At 32.7% G+C, this 13,938-nt stretch overlaps 1 non-coding gene across 1 annotated transcript; it reads right to left on the bottom strand.

Annotated features, from left to right (window-relative positions):
* Positions 1–13,053: 13,053 nt before the first annotated feature.
* TRNAT-AGU (transfer RNA threonine (anticodon AGU)) lies at positions 13,054–13,151 on the bottom strand. Its single transcript has 2 exons — positions 13,114–13,151; positions 13,054–13,089 (listed from the first exon to the last, which is right to left on the bottom strand). It is a non-coding gene; the product is annotated as a tRNA-Thr (tRNA).
* Between the last annotated feature and the right edge of the window lie 787 nt (positions 13,152–13,938).

Consider the following 13,938-nt stretch of genomic DNA (forward strand, 5'->3'; position numbering starts at 1 on the left):
GTAAGACAGAGTCAAGCTTTTGCGTAAAGAGTGAGGCGTTGAGGAGGGGACAGCCCCTTTCATATACAGAATAATTTCTGTTCGTTTTAAGTTTTAATGTCGCTCCTTATTCAAGTTTAAAAAACTTGTTCTTTTTTTATTTAATTTCTGATCGTTTTTTAGTTAATGCAGCTTTTATTTGCATAAAAATTTTACTTTTCTTTTGCTAAATGGATGTCTTTACAAATTAACTTACGTAACTAACTTCTATATTCGTATATTTTTCTTCTGGCAAAAAATACAAAGTTGCAGATTTTTGCAGATATGAGCTTGAAACCTATGTAATAGGGTTTTCTGATACCCTGAATCTGACGGTGTGATTTTCATTAAAATTCTTTCACGTGTAGGGGATGTTTCCCCCCTCTTTAAAAAATCGAGTAAATTTTCTCAGGCTCGTAGCCTTTGATGAGTAATACTAAACTTAATAAAATTTATATATTTAGAATCAGCATTATAAACACATTCTTTTGATCCATTTATTGACATCAAAATTCCGCTTTTAAAAGTTTAGATTACTATTGAGCCATATCGCTTGTTTTTTTATTGTTTTTTTTTTATTACATATATTTTATTCCGCATATGAGGGGGTTCTCCCCTTAGTCAATACCCCGCTATTTACTTTAAAAGTTAAAAAAAAAAATAATTCACAAAACCCAGAATCACAAAGGCAGTTTCATTAGAATAGATAGCTCTTTTGAAAGCACTAAAAAAACCTGTAGTGTAAAGAGTGAGGTATTGACTTGGGGGAGAACCTCCTCACATACGTTATAATTTCTGTTCGTTTTAAGTTCTAATACTCCTTCTAACATTTTAGTTGATAAAACTTGTATTTTTTATTTAATTTCTGATCGTTTTTTAAATAATGCTTGGAAATCCGGCGCCCCCTTCATAGAACTGTCCCTTACCCCAAAGAAACATCCTCCACGGAAATATTCTCCAGAGTAACCCCCTCCCCTTGCCCCCCCCCCCCACCTCCAGAAAACATCCTTCCTGAAAATGGGTGTATACTTCCCAAGACCCAATAAATAATGCTGGCAAGTCCGGTACCCCCGTCATGGCAATGTCCCGGCCCCCATGAAAACTTCCGTCCCGGCCAGATCCGCCAACCTACCCCCCTACCCACCCCTCCTCCCACTCCCCGACAAAAAACCTCCTGAAAACTTCTGTATACTTCCAAAGAACCATTACAATATGTTAACATTGGGTAAAGTTCATAACTTTTAGCCTTCCCTCTGGGTACTTCGGGGGATCAAGTCATCCTAAAAGACATATTTGTCATATTTTCGACCATGTTGAACAAAATGGCTATCTCAAAATTTTGATCGGGTGACTTTGGGAAAAAAATAAGCGTGGGAGGGGGCCTAGTTGGCCTCCATTTTTTTTGGTCATTTAAAAAGGGCACTAGAACTTTTAATTTTCGTTCAAATGAGCCCTCCCATGATATTTTAGGACCACTCGTTTGATACGATTACCCCTAGGGAAAAAAAAATAAATAAACACGCATCCGTGATCTTTCCTCTGGCCAAAAATATAAAATTCCACATTTTTGCAGATAGGAGCTTGAAACCTCTACAGTAGGGTTCTCTGATACGCTGAATATGATGGTGTGATTTTCATTAAGGTTCTATAACTTTTAGGGGGTCTTTCCCCCTTTTTTTGAAAATCAGCCAAATTTTCTCAGGCAAGTAACTTTTGATGGGTAGCACAAAACTCGATGAAAATTATATATTTGAAATCAGCATTGAAATCTGATTCTATTGATGTATCTATTGGTATCAAAAACCCGTTTTCTAGAGTTTCGGTTACCATTGAGCCGGGTCGCTCCTTACTTACAGTTCGTTACCACGAACTGTTTGATTACACCTGGAACCACCATATATCAGTTAGTATGGGAGAGAGATCGTTCTTTATTGTAATTGCATCAATAAAACTATATCATTACTATATGAACCAACACCATTTATGATGAGCTATATTCGTCTTTTATGTAACTACACCTGGAACCACGATAAATCAGTTAGTATGGGAGAGAGATCGTTCTTTACCGTAACTAGCTTACTAGCTACCGCTGCAACCCGGATAATTGACAAACACCATTTATGATGAGCTATATCGGTCCTTTATGTAACTATCCATGGAACCACCATATATCAGTTACTATGGGTGAGATATCGTTCTTTACTGTAAATGTAGCAAAAAATATTCTATTTTTAAAATAATTTGTTTTAATTACAGAAGGTTTTTAACCCCATTAATTTCCTTTGAAATAAGCCATTGAACAACTCTCTAGAATGTTCCAGTGCCAAGCTATCTGTGGAAAACAAAGGAAAAAATATGCCGTTTAGGCAGAATGCTGTAGTAAATGCCACTTTTCTTGATTTTCAAGCCAATATATTTCCCTTGCTGTTCAAGCCAAATAACAAAAAGTTTCCTAAACAGGGGTTTTGGATAAGGCAGTTCTAATGGTGTACTTGTTGTTTTGACCTGAGTTTTTCTTAGGAGTATGGGTTTTTATATTTCTTAACATTGGACGTTATCATCTCTTACAAGGTTGCTAGCTACCACTGCAACCCAGATTAGTTGTCCTATTACTATAGGCTATATTTCGCTCTTTAATATAAATTATATAAGATAAACCTAATTGACAAACACCATTATTAATGAGCTATATCGGTCCTTTATGTGAAAAAATTACAAACAGGAAAAAGCCTATGGCTTTTTCTTAGTTTGAGTAGTAAGAGACGAATTTCAGAGAATAAAGCATGTATTATATTACCCACCAGTCTCTTCGGAGGCGTGGGTTCAAATCTTATCGCTGGTATACGATTATGATTTATGTACAAAAATCAAATATCTTTGAAAAGACTGCAGTATGAAAAGACATCAAAAATGCAGTTTTTAATTGAAAAATTTATTCTCTCTTAGAAATAATTTATTTTACGTACAAAAGATTTTTAAGCCAATTAATTTCCTTTAAAATGAGCCATTGAACAACTCTCTACGATGTTCCAGTGCCAAGCTATCTGCGGAAAACAAGAAAAAAAGAAAAAAAATATCCCGTTTAGGCAGAATGTTGTAGTAGCTAACACTTTTCTTGATTTTCAAGCCAATATATTTCCCTTGCTGTTCAAGGACGAAAGTTCGTTCTTTAATGTAAAATTACGAAGATCAGCCTGCATTTTTGCCATCTTCTTGTGTTTCTGAATGTAATTTTTTCCTTTGTCCTTATGCGTTCTTCGGTACCAGATCTTCACCCCAGTATCTACCCATTATTCTAGTAGCAATTTTTTTCTTATGTTCGTTTCGATAATCTTTATTATTATCATACCGTTCCTTGCTCTTTTGTTTGGCTGTCTCAATTTTCCCTTCTCGATACCCCTGATCCGTAAGATACCTCTGTTTTGCTCTGTCATATTTCATTTTCTTAAAACCTGGATCACAAGACATCTTAGTAGCAATCCTTACGCGTTTTCGAGCTTTATTGCGTTCGGTGGCATTTTTATCTCTTTTAGATAAACTTTTCTTATATTTCAGGATGTTAGCTTTATTTTTTGTGTAGTAAAGTATTCTATTAGTAGAAATTTGGATTGCTCTATTTTGATATTTTTTTTGGTTATTCTTTCTTTTTTTCTTTTCAAGCGAGACCATATTTTTTCAAAGTTTAAAATTATTAAGTACACAATACCCCGTGTTGAGTAACTAAAACCTAGCATAAAAAAACTAATTTTAAAATTTTCAGGTATTTATCTTGTTTGAATTACAAAATTACTATTATTGGTTAGACACCATAAATATTTTTGCAGTTTACATAATAAGTTTAGCGATTCTGAACTGAAAACTAAAATAATTGGAATTATAAGACAATAATATGGAGATACGTACTTTACGTTTTACAAACCAAAAAAAGTTTGGTTCCAGGATACAATAATAACTTTGAACTGAGATGAAAAAAAATTTTCTTCCAGGAGACAAAAAGCAAAACTAATTTTAGAATTTTCATGTATGGTTGTTGTTTAAATTAAAAATTACGATTACTGATGAGGCATCATAAATATTTTTGCAATTTACCTAATAATTTTAGCGATTAAGCCAAAAAAGAAAATTTTGGTTCCAGGAGTTTCGGTTACTATTGAGACAAGTGGCCTAGCTATTATTACTATAGAGTTCATTACCATGAACAGTTTGATTGCTCCAAATTCAAATATCTTTGAAAAGACTACAGTATGAAATACATCAAAAATGCAATTTGTTTGACAAAATTTATTCTTTTTTAAAATGTATTTTATTTTTAATGACATCAGGCAGTAGACGTAGCAATTTACTTCAAAATGAGGTATCATACAGCTCTCTATGATTTTCCAGTGCCCAGCTAGCTGAGGAGGAAGATCAAGCGGAAAGAAAAAAAAATCCCGCTGTGGAGAATAACGTGGTTAAAGTCAATTTTCTTGATTTTCAAGCCAATATATTTTCTTTGTTATTCAAGCCAAAGGGCGGTAAGTTTCCTTTATAGGGTTTTCGGACAAGGCGGTTCTAATGGTGTATTTTTTGTTTTGATCTGACTCTTTTTTTAGGAGTTGGCGGGTTTTGTATTTCTTAACATTGGAGGTGATCGTCTCTTACTAGGTTGCTAGCTACCGCTGCAACCCGGATTGCTAGCTACCACTGCAACCCGGATCTCTTACTAGGTTGCTAGCTACCACTGCAACCCGGATGGTATACGATTATGATTTATGTACAAAAATCAAATATCTTTGAAAAGACTGCAGTATGAAAAGACATCAAAAATGCAGTTTTTGATTGAAAAATTTATTCTCTCTTGGAAATAATTTATTTTAGTTACAAAATATTTTTAACCCAATTAATTTCCTTTAAAGTGAGTCATTGAACAACTTTTTACGATGTTCCAGCGCCAAGCTATCTGTGGAAAAGAAGAAAAAAGAAAGAGAAAAAATATCCCGTTTAGGCAGAATGTTGTAGTAGCTGCCACTTTTCTTGATTTTCAAGCCAATATATTTTCCTTGCTGCTCAAGCCAAGGGACAGAAAGTTTCCTATACAGGGGTTTTGGACAAGGCGGTTCTAATGGTGTACTTTTTGTTTTTTAGGAGTTAGGGGTTTTTATGTTTCTTAACATTGGACGTGATCATCTCCTACTAGATTGCTAACTACCGCTGCAACCCGGATATAGGATTTACTATAATTAACAAAATACCCCTGATTACAAACAGGAAAAAGCCTACGGCTTTTTCTTCTCTGAAATAGCAAGAGACGAACCTCAAAAAATCAAGTAGCTAACTAAGTCGAATGTATGCAATGGTTTATTATTCTAATGATCGTCTTTTAGTGTAAAATAGATTATTTCAGTTAGCATGGTCATGTAGTTCCTTACTGTAACCATTTGACACTGAATCAGGAATGGTAGCTATTGTTTCGGTTAATCTTAGAAATAAAAATTTATTGCGAAAAGAAATTTATGGTGATTTCGAAAAGGAGCCTGAAACCCCTTGAAAATGGCGTCAAATCGAAATAAAAAGTCCACCACTGGAATCAGCATGATGTATTTGATCAGAATTTGAAAAGGCACAGTATTGAAAGATATTAGATAGTGTAAAGAGCAAAACGCTGGTATTTGCAAAAATATTTGTATATATTTTAACAAGGTATTACAACAATTTAAAAACCTTACAAAATAAAACCAAATTTTGGAGCATAGTAGATATTGTTGTTAGAATCGGACTTGCTTTAATAATCAAATATCTTTGAAAAGATTGCACTATGAAAAGACAACAAATTATCTGCGGTTAGAAGACAAGTGATCATCAGAATCCATATATATAGAATCTATATATAGAAGCCTGCCACCTTCCTAGTGCTGGGCCCAGCAGCAAAGCCGCCAGGCTCCCGGTACTATAGATAATGTAAACTCCACAGCTAACTCAGTCAGATATATACAATGGTGTGCTTTGCTAATGATCGTCCTTTAATATAAATGTAATCTTTATTATAATTTTTAATATATTGACTTTAAATATAACTGTACTAGCCTATACTATGGTTAAGTGGCCTATAAAATTTAGCATGGGCAAGAGGTCGTTTTTTATTATATCATTATAATAACGCTGTTTGTCACTATCAATTTTCGCATCTCGATACACCTTGTCAGTTGAATACCTTTGCTTTTCTCTTTTCAAGATGTTGTCTCTGTTTTTTGTATAGTACTGTTTTTTTAAATTACGTATAACTCGCTTAGAAGGCATCTTATTACAAAACAAGAAATAATATTTTCATCTAATTAACACTTCTCATAACTCGTATCGAGTATTCACAACCTAACAAAAAATAAAAATAATTTATTAATTTTCAGTTATTTTGTTAGTTTGAATGAAAAGATTAAAATTATTGCTCAGATAGCATAAATATTTTTGCAGTTTACATAATAACTTTAGCGATTCTAAACTGAAAAATTAAATGTATAAAAAATGGAATTTTTTGGTCTGAAAATACATAGTCAATCCCCACATCGGGTAGTTAGAACCTAACAAAAAATAAAACTAGTTTTAACATTTTAAGGTATTTTTCTAGCTTGTATTGAAATATTCAAATTATTGCTCGGATACCATGGATATTTTTGCAGTTTACACAAGCTGCAAAGAACGCACAGGCTGATCTTTGTAAATTGAGAAAAATTTTACAAATGTTTTACCGGGATTACGAAAGATATTCAAAATTAAAGATTAAAATTATCTCGGAAAGAATAGATTTTGTTGAAAAGTCAGCTAGAGATGCTTTCGCAAAACTTCATAGTAATATCCAAAAGAAATGTTGCATGTTTAGTGAAAAGCTTCCAAGGTATGGACCGGCAACTGTGGAACAGTTTACAGAGGTAATGGGAAATCTTATACATCACTGTGAATATAAGGAGGCATAATTGTCCTGTACTTAGTTTCAGCTTAAATTCGATGATCGAGCCTGTATGTAATACTAACTACATCCAACGACTATGACGTCATTGATAAATATTGTATATAAGAAATTAAGTTTTTCGTAAAAAATAATTAATTAAAAAAAATTAAGTAGAAATAGCACTAGATCTAGAGATTTCCTTTAAAATGAGCCATTAAACAACTCTCTACGATGTTCCAGTGCCAAGCTATCTGTGGAAAAGAAGAAAGAAAGAAAAAATATCCCGGTTATGGAGAATAACGTGGTTGAAGTCAATTTTCTTGATTTTCAAGCCAATATATTTTCTTTGTTATTCAAGCCCAAGGGCGGTAAGTTTCCTTTATAGGGGATTCGGACAAGGCGGTTCTAATGGTGTACTTTTTGTTTTGATCTGACTCTTTTTTTAGGAGTTAGGGGTTTTTATATTTCTTAACATTGGACGTGATCATCTCTTATTAGGTTGCTAGCTACCGCTGGAACCCAGAATACAAAACGTTTTTAACCCCATGAATTTTCTTTAAAATGAGCCATTGAACAACTCTCTACGATGTTCCAGTGCGAAGCCATCTGTGGAATTACTAACCTATACTGTAATTAAGTGGCGTATAAAATTTAGTAGAGACAAGAGGTCATTCTTTATTTTACGTGTCTTATTAGGTTGCTAGCTAGCGCTGCAACCCGGATTTAAAATGAGCCATTGAACAAAACTCTACGATGTTCCAGTGCCAAGCTCTCTGTGGAATTACTAACCTATACTATAATTATGTGGCGTATAAAATTTATACAGGCAAGAGGTCGTTCTTTATTATAATTTGTTTGGCTGTCTTAATTTTTGCATGTCTATAAATTTCATCATTATAATAACGCTGTTTGTCACTATCAATTTTCGCATCTCGATACGCCTTGTCAGTTGAATACCTTTGCTTTTTTTTCCAAGATGCTATCTCTGTTTTTTGTATAGTACTGTTTTTTTACATTACGTATAACTCTTAGAAGGCATCTTATTACAAAACAAGAAATAATATTCTTATCTAATTAACACTTCTTAAGACTCGTATCGAGTATCCATAACCTAACAAAAAGTAAAACTAATTTTTAAACTTTCAGGTATTTTGTTAGTTTGAATGGAAAGATTAAAATTATTGCTCAGATATCATAAATATTTTTGCAGTTTACATAATAACTTTAGCGATTCTGAACTGAAAAATAAAATATATTTAAAAATTGAATTTTTTGGTCTGAAAATACATAGTAAACCCCACATCGGGTAGTTAGAACCTAACCAAAAATAAAACTAATTTTAAAATTTTAAGGTATTTTTCTAGCTTGAATTGAAATATTCGAACTATTGCTCGGATACCATGGATATTTTTGCAGTTTACACAAGCTGCAAAGAACGCTCAGGCTGATCTTTGTAAATTGAGAAAAATTGTACGAATGTTTTACCGGGATTACGAAAAATATTTAAAATTAAAGATTAAAATTATCTCTGGAAGAATGGATTTTGTTGAAAAAAAAGTCAGCTAGAGATGCTTTCGCAAAACTTCATAGTAATATCCAAAAGAAATGTTGCATGTTTAGTGAAAAGCTTCCAAGGTATTGACCGGCAACTGTGGAACAGTTTAAAGATGTAATGGGAAATATTATACATAACTGTGAATATATGGAGACTTAATTGTCCTTTACTTAGTTTAAGCTTAAATTCGATTATAGAGCCCTTATGTACTACATCCAACGACTATGACGTCATTGATCAATATTGTATATAAGAAATTAAGTTTTTTGTCAAAAATAATTAATTAAAAAAAAATGAGCCATTGAACCACTCTCTACGATGTTCCAGTGCCAAGCTATCGATGGAAGAGAAGAAAGAAAAAAATATCCCGTTTGTGGAGAATAACGTGGTAAAAGTCAATTTTCTTGATTTTCAAGTATATTCTCTGAGGCCAACCTGACTCTTATACATGATAATGGTAATAAGCTTACCTAAGCTATGGATGTCAGGTATTGTGTTATCTTGGAACAATAATTTTGACAGGACCTGTGCCTGTCATCATCAGGTTCAAATTCAAAACTCAGAAGAGTTTTGAATTTGAACCTGATGATGACAGGCACAGGTCCTGTCGAAATTATTGTTCCAAGATAACACAATACCTGACATCCATAGCTTAGGTAAGCTTATTACCATTATCATGTACTTGATTTTCAAGCCAATATATTTTCTTTGTTATTCAAGCCAAAGGGCGGTAAGTTTCCTTTGTAGGGTTTTCGGACAAGGCGGTTCTAATGGTGTACTTTTTGTTTTGATCTGACTTTTTTTTTAGGACTTAGGGGTTTTTATATTTCTTAACATTCGACGTGATCGTCTCTTACTAGGTTGCTAGCTACCGCTGCAACCCGGATTTGAAATAGTAAGAGACGAACCTCAAACAATCAAGTAGCTAACTAATTCCAATGTAGAGTAGTAAAGTTTTCTATAAGTAGAAATTTGGATTGCTCTATTTTGATATTGTTTTGGTTATTTTATCTTGTTTTCCTTTCAAGTGAAACCATATTTTTTCAATGTTTAAAATTATTAAGTACACTATACCACGTGTTGAGTAGCTAAACCCTAACATAAAACAAAACTAATTATAAAACTTTCAGGTATTTGTCTTGTTTGAATTAAAAAATTAGTATTATTTGCTAGTCACCATAAATATTTTGCAGTTTACATAATAACTTTAGCGATTCTGAACTGAAAACTAAAATAATTGGAATTATAAGACAACAATATGGGGATACGTACTTTACGGGTTACAAACCAAAAAAAGTTTGTTGCCAGAATACAATAATAACTTTGAACTGAGATGAAAAAAATTTTGGTTCCAGGAGACAAAAAGCAAAACTAATTTTAAAATTTTCATGTATATTTGTAGTTTAAATTAAGAAATTACTGTTACTGGTTAGAAATCATAAATATTTTTGCAGTTTACATAATAACTTTTGCGATTAACCCAAAAAAGAAAATTTTGGTTCCAGGACATAAAACCCCTAACATAAAACAAAACTAATTATAAAACTTTCAGGTATTTGTCTTGTTTGAATTAAAAAATTAGTATTATTGGTTAGACACCATAAATATTTTTGCAGTTTACATAATAACCTTAGCGATTCTGAACTGAAAACTAAATTAAATTGGGATTAAAAACAACAATATGGAGATACGTACTTTACGGGTTACTAACCAAAAAAGTTTGGTTCCAGGATACAATAATAACTTTGAACTAAGAGGAAAAAAAATTTTGGTTCCAGGAGACTAAAAGCAAAACTAATTTTAAAATTTTCATGTATTTTTGTAGTTTAAATTAAGAAATTAGTATTATTGGTTACACATCACAATTATATTTGCAGTTTACATAATAACTTTAGCGATTAAGCCAAAAAAAGAAAATTTGGGTTCAAGGAGACAAAAAACAAAACTAATTCAAAAATTGTCAGGCATTGTTCTAGTTTGAATTAAAAAATTAGTATTATTAGTATTATTCGAGCTGCTAACTAAGTCCACTATATGCAATGGTATGTTCTTCGAATGATCGTCTTTTAAATAGGTTGCTAACTACCAGTGCAAACCAGAACTATTAAAAAAATATTTTATCTTTAATTACAGAAGGAACTAGATGTAGCAACTTACTATTGAGACGAGTTGCTCTTACTATACAACACACAGTTCGTTATCACGAACTGTTTGCTTTGATGTATTTATTGGTATCAAAATTTCGTTCGTTAAAGGTTTGGTTACTCTTGAGATAAGTAGCAATTTTTGCTACAGAGTTCATTACCCTGAACTTTTTCATTGCTAGATGTAGCAATTTCCTTTAAAATGAGCTATTATACAGCTCTCTATGAATTTCCAGTGCCCAGCTAGCTGAGGAGGAAAAAAGCGGAAAGAAAAAAATATACTGTTTGTGAAGAATATCGTGGTTAAAGTTAATTTTCTTGATTTTTAAGCCAATATATTTTCTTTGTTATTCAAGCCAAAAGACGGTAAGTTTGCTTAATAGAAGTTTTGGACAGTGCGGTTCTAATAGTGTACTTCTTGTTTTGATCTGAATCTTTTTTTAGGGGTTATGGGTTACTTTAGTTTTTACTATGGGGCGTGATCGTCTCTTAATAGGTTGTTAGCTACCGCTGCAACCCGGATTTTTCTATTATAAAAAGCATGTAGACATAGTTATGTAAAATGAAGTAATTTTGGGGATTTTGCAAAAAAAATCGAGATGCTAGAATAACTCCTGAAAATTTTAAATCAAATAGTATTTTTTAACTGCAAACTGCAAAAATATTTATGGTGTCAGAGCAATAGTTTTAATTTTTCAATTTAAACCTGAGAAATACCTGAAAATTTTTAAATTAGTTTTGTTTTTTGTTTGGTTCTATTTACTCGACGCGTGGGTATTCTTATTTGAAATAAAGCAATTTAAAAAATGTCATTCCCTCTGCTTTCTACTCCTACAAGCTATGCTCCTCCGGTGGCATTAGTGCCACCTGGACGAGATCCTACTCATATGGTGTGTCCACATTGTAATGCTGAAATTGATACGTCTATTAGAGAAGAACCAAGTCTCCTTGCCTGGATAAGCGGAGGCATTCTCGCTCTCATTGGATGTGTGTTTGGCTGCTGTTTAATTCCATGTTGTATTCCATCTTGCATGAATGTTGTTCATTCTTGCCCAAATTGCAAAGCCCATTTGGGAATCTTCAAGTCACACTAGTGATATTTGCAGAGGTACAGCTAAGGAGCCCTTTTCTAAATTTATTTTGGTTGTGAAATAGCTTTCTGGATTTTCTATTTTGATCTGTAATAAAGAAGTCTTGGAACGAGAAAGGCCCCTTAAATGTATTGTGTTTGTGGTTTATTTCAGCTATATTCTATGAAACTTGCATGAACTGAAACTTACTTATTCCCCATTTATAATGAACCTTATTGATTCTTTGTGTTCCTCAGAGAATTAGCCAGCTACAAAAGTTAAATAAATGTTCATTTCTAGGTTTTATCCATCTCCACAGCCATAATACCGATGAAGCTTGCGTAACCTCCATTTATAACTGAAAATAAGGATCCTTTATATAATTCATTGATTCAATGACTTTTAGGGGTAGTTTTTTCTTTTTTCGAAAATAAGGCAAATTTTCTGGGTAAGACTAAACTTGATGAAAATTTTTGCTCTATCATAATATAAATACTTTAGTCTTAACTATAGTTAAGTTTCCTATGCTAGTTAGTATAAGCAAGAAATAGTTCATCATTATAATGACGTCATATAGACCTCTTTTTCCTCCGAATAGACCTCTTTTTCTTTTCCCTGTTGCATCAGTTACTATGAGATAGACTTCGTTCCTTACTCAAAGGTAGCTAAAAAGGTCCAATATATGCAGTCGTTAGTTCTTCTAATGGACTTATTTAAATATTAACTTTATTTAATACATTTATTATAGGCTAGAGTTCGTTCTTTATTATAAATTTTTCAGAAAATAATTATGGTTTAAAATCTATTAACTGGTCTTTTACCCTAACCTAAACAAGATTTTAATGTATGTCTAATATTAATCATTAAGGAGAATTCATCATCTATATAATGATTTCTTATAATACTTCAATTACTATGGACGAAAGTTCGTTCTTTAATGTATGATCTGACTCCTTTGTTAGGAACTATGGGTTTTTATATTTCTTAACATTGGACGTGATCGTCTATTACTAGGTTGCTAGCTACCGCTGCAACCCAGAACCACTGCAACCCGGATTATTTAAACTTTACTAAGCTACACTATAGTTAAGTGGCCTATAAAATTTAGTATAGGCAAGAGGTTGTTCTTTATTATACTACCGCTGTAACCCGAATTTATTATAACTTATAATACTTCAGTTACTATGGACAAAAGTTCGTTCTTTAATGTAACAAGATGCTATCTCTGTTTTTTTACTTTGATTAGAAAACTTTTGTTTTAAAATTTTGAGTAGTTCTTTGTTTCATTCATCAAACCAATTGCAAAATGTAATTTTTGGGTTGGTTATTCTATGTGATGTAAAAAGGTACCAATGGGATTCGAACCCATGATCTCCTACTCGTAATCGTCCTACATGATCATCCTACTAAGCAGGCACTTTAACCAACTAAGCCATGGCGCCTTGAATGTTTAAGTGAAATAACTTAAACTTGATGTTTAATGTAATGGAATTTGGCACTAGTTAATTTGTTCAGTACTATAGGATAGGCTAGCTAAAGAGAGGCCGTGGCGTAGATACACAGACAAATGGTGAATATGTCTTTTGCCTCTGCATGACAGGACGGTCAAGGCTCAATATAGGGCATCCGGGTTGCAGCGGTAGCTAGCAACCTAGTAAGAGACGATCACCTCCAATGTTAAGAAATATAAAACCCCCCAACTCCTAACAAAGGAGTCAGATCAAAACAAAAAGTACACCATTAGAACCGCCTTGTCCGAATCCTCTATAATGAAAACTTACCGCCCTTTGGCTTGAATAACAAAGAAAATATATTGGCTTGAAAATCAAGAAAATAGACTTTTACCACGTTATTCTCCACAAACGGGATATTTTTTTCTTTCCGCTTGATTTTTCTCCTCAGCTAGCTGGGCACTGGATAATCATAGAGATCTGTATAATAGCTCATTTTAAAGGAAATTGCAACATCTAGTCACTTTTGTAATTAAAAATAAAATACTTTTTAAAGTAGAATCAATTTTGTCCAAAAAATTGCATTTTTGATGTATTTTCATACTGCAGTCTTTTCAAAGATATTTGAATTTTGAAGCGATAAAACAGTTCATGGTAATGAACTCTATAGTAATAATAGCTACTTGTCTCAATAGTAACCGAAACTCCTGGAACCAAAATTTTCATTTTTGGCTTAATCGCTAAAATTATTATGTAAACTGCAAAAATATTTATGATG

The sequence above is a fragment of the Artemia sp. Qi Xiang Cuo genome, chromosome 16, assembly GCF_049724085.1.
Source record: "Artemia sp. Qi Xiang Cuo chromosome 16, ASM4972408v1, whole genome shotgun sequence".
Classification (NCBI taxonomy): Eukaryota; Metazoa; Arthropoda; class Branchiopoda; order Anostraca; family Artemiidae; genus Artemia; species Artemia sp. Qi Xiang Cuo.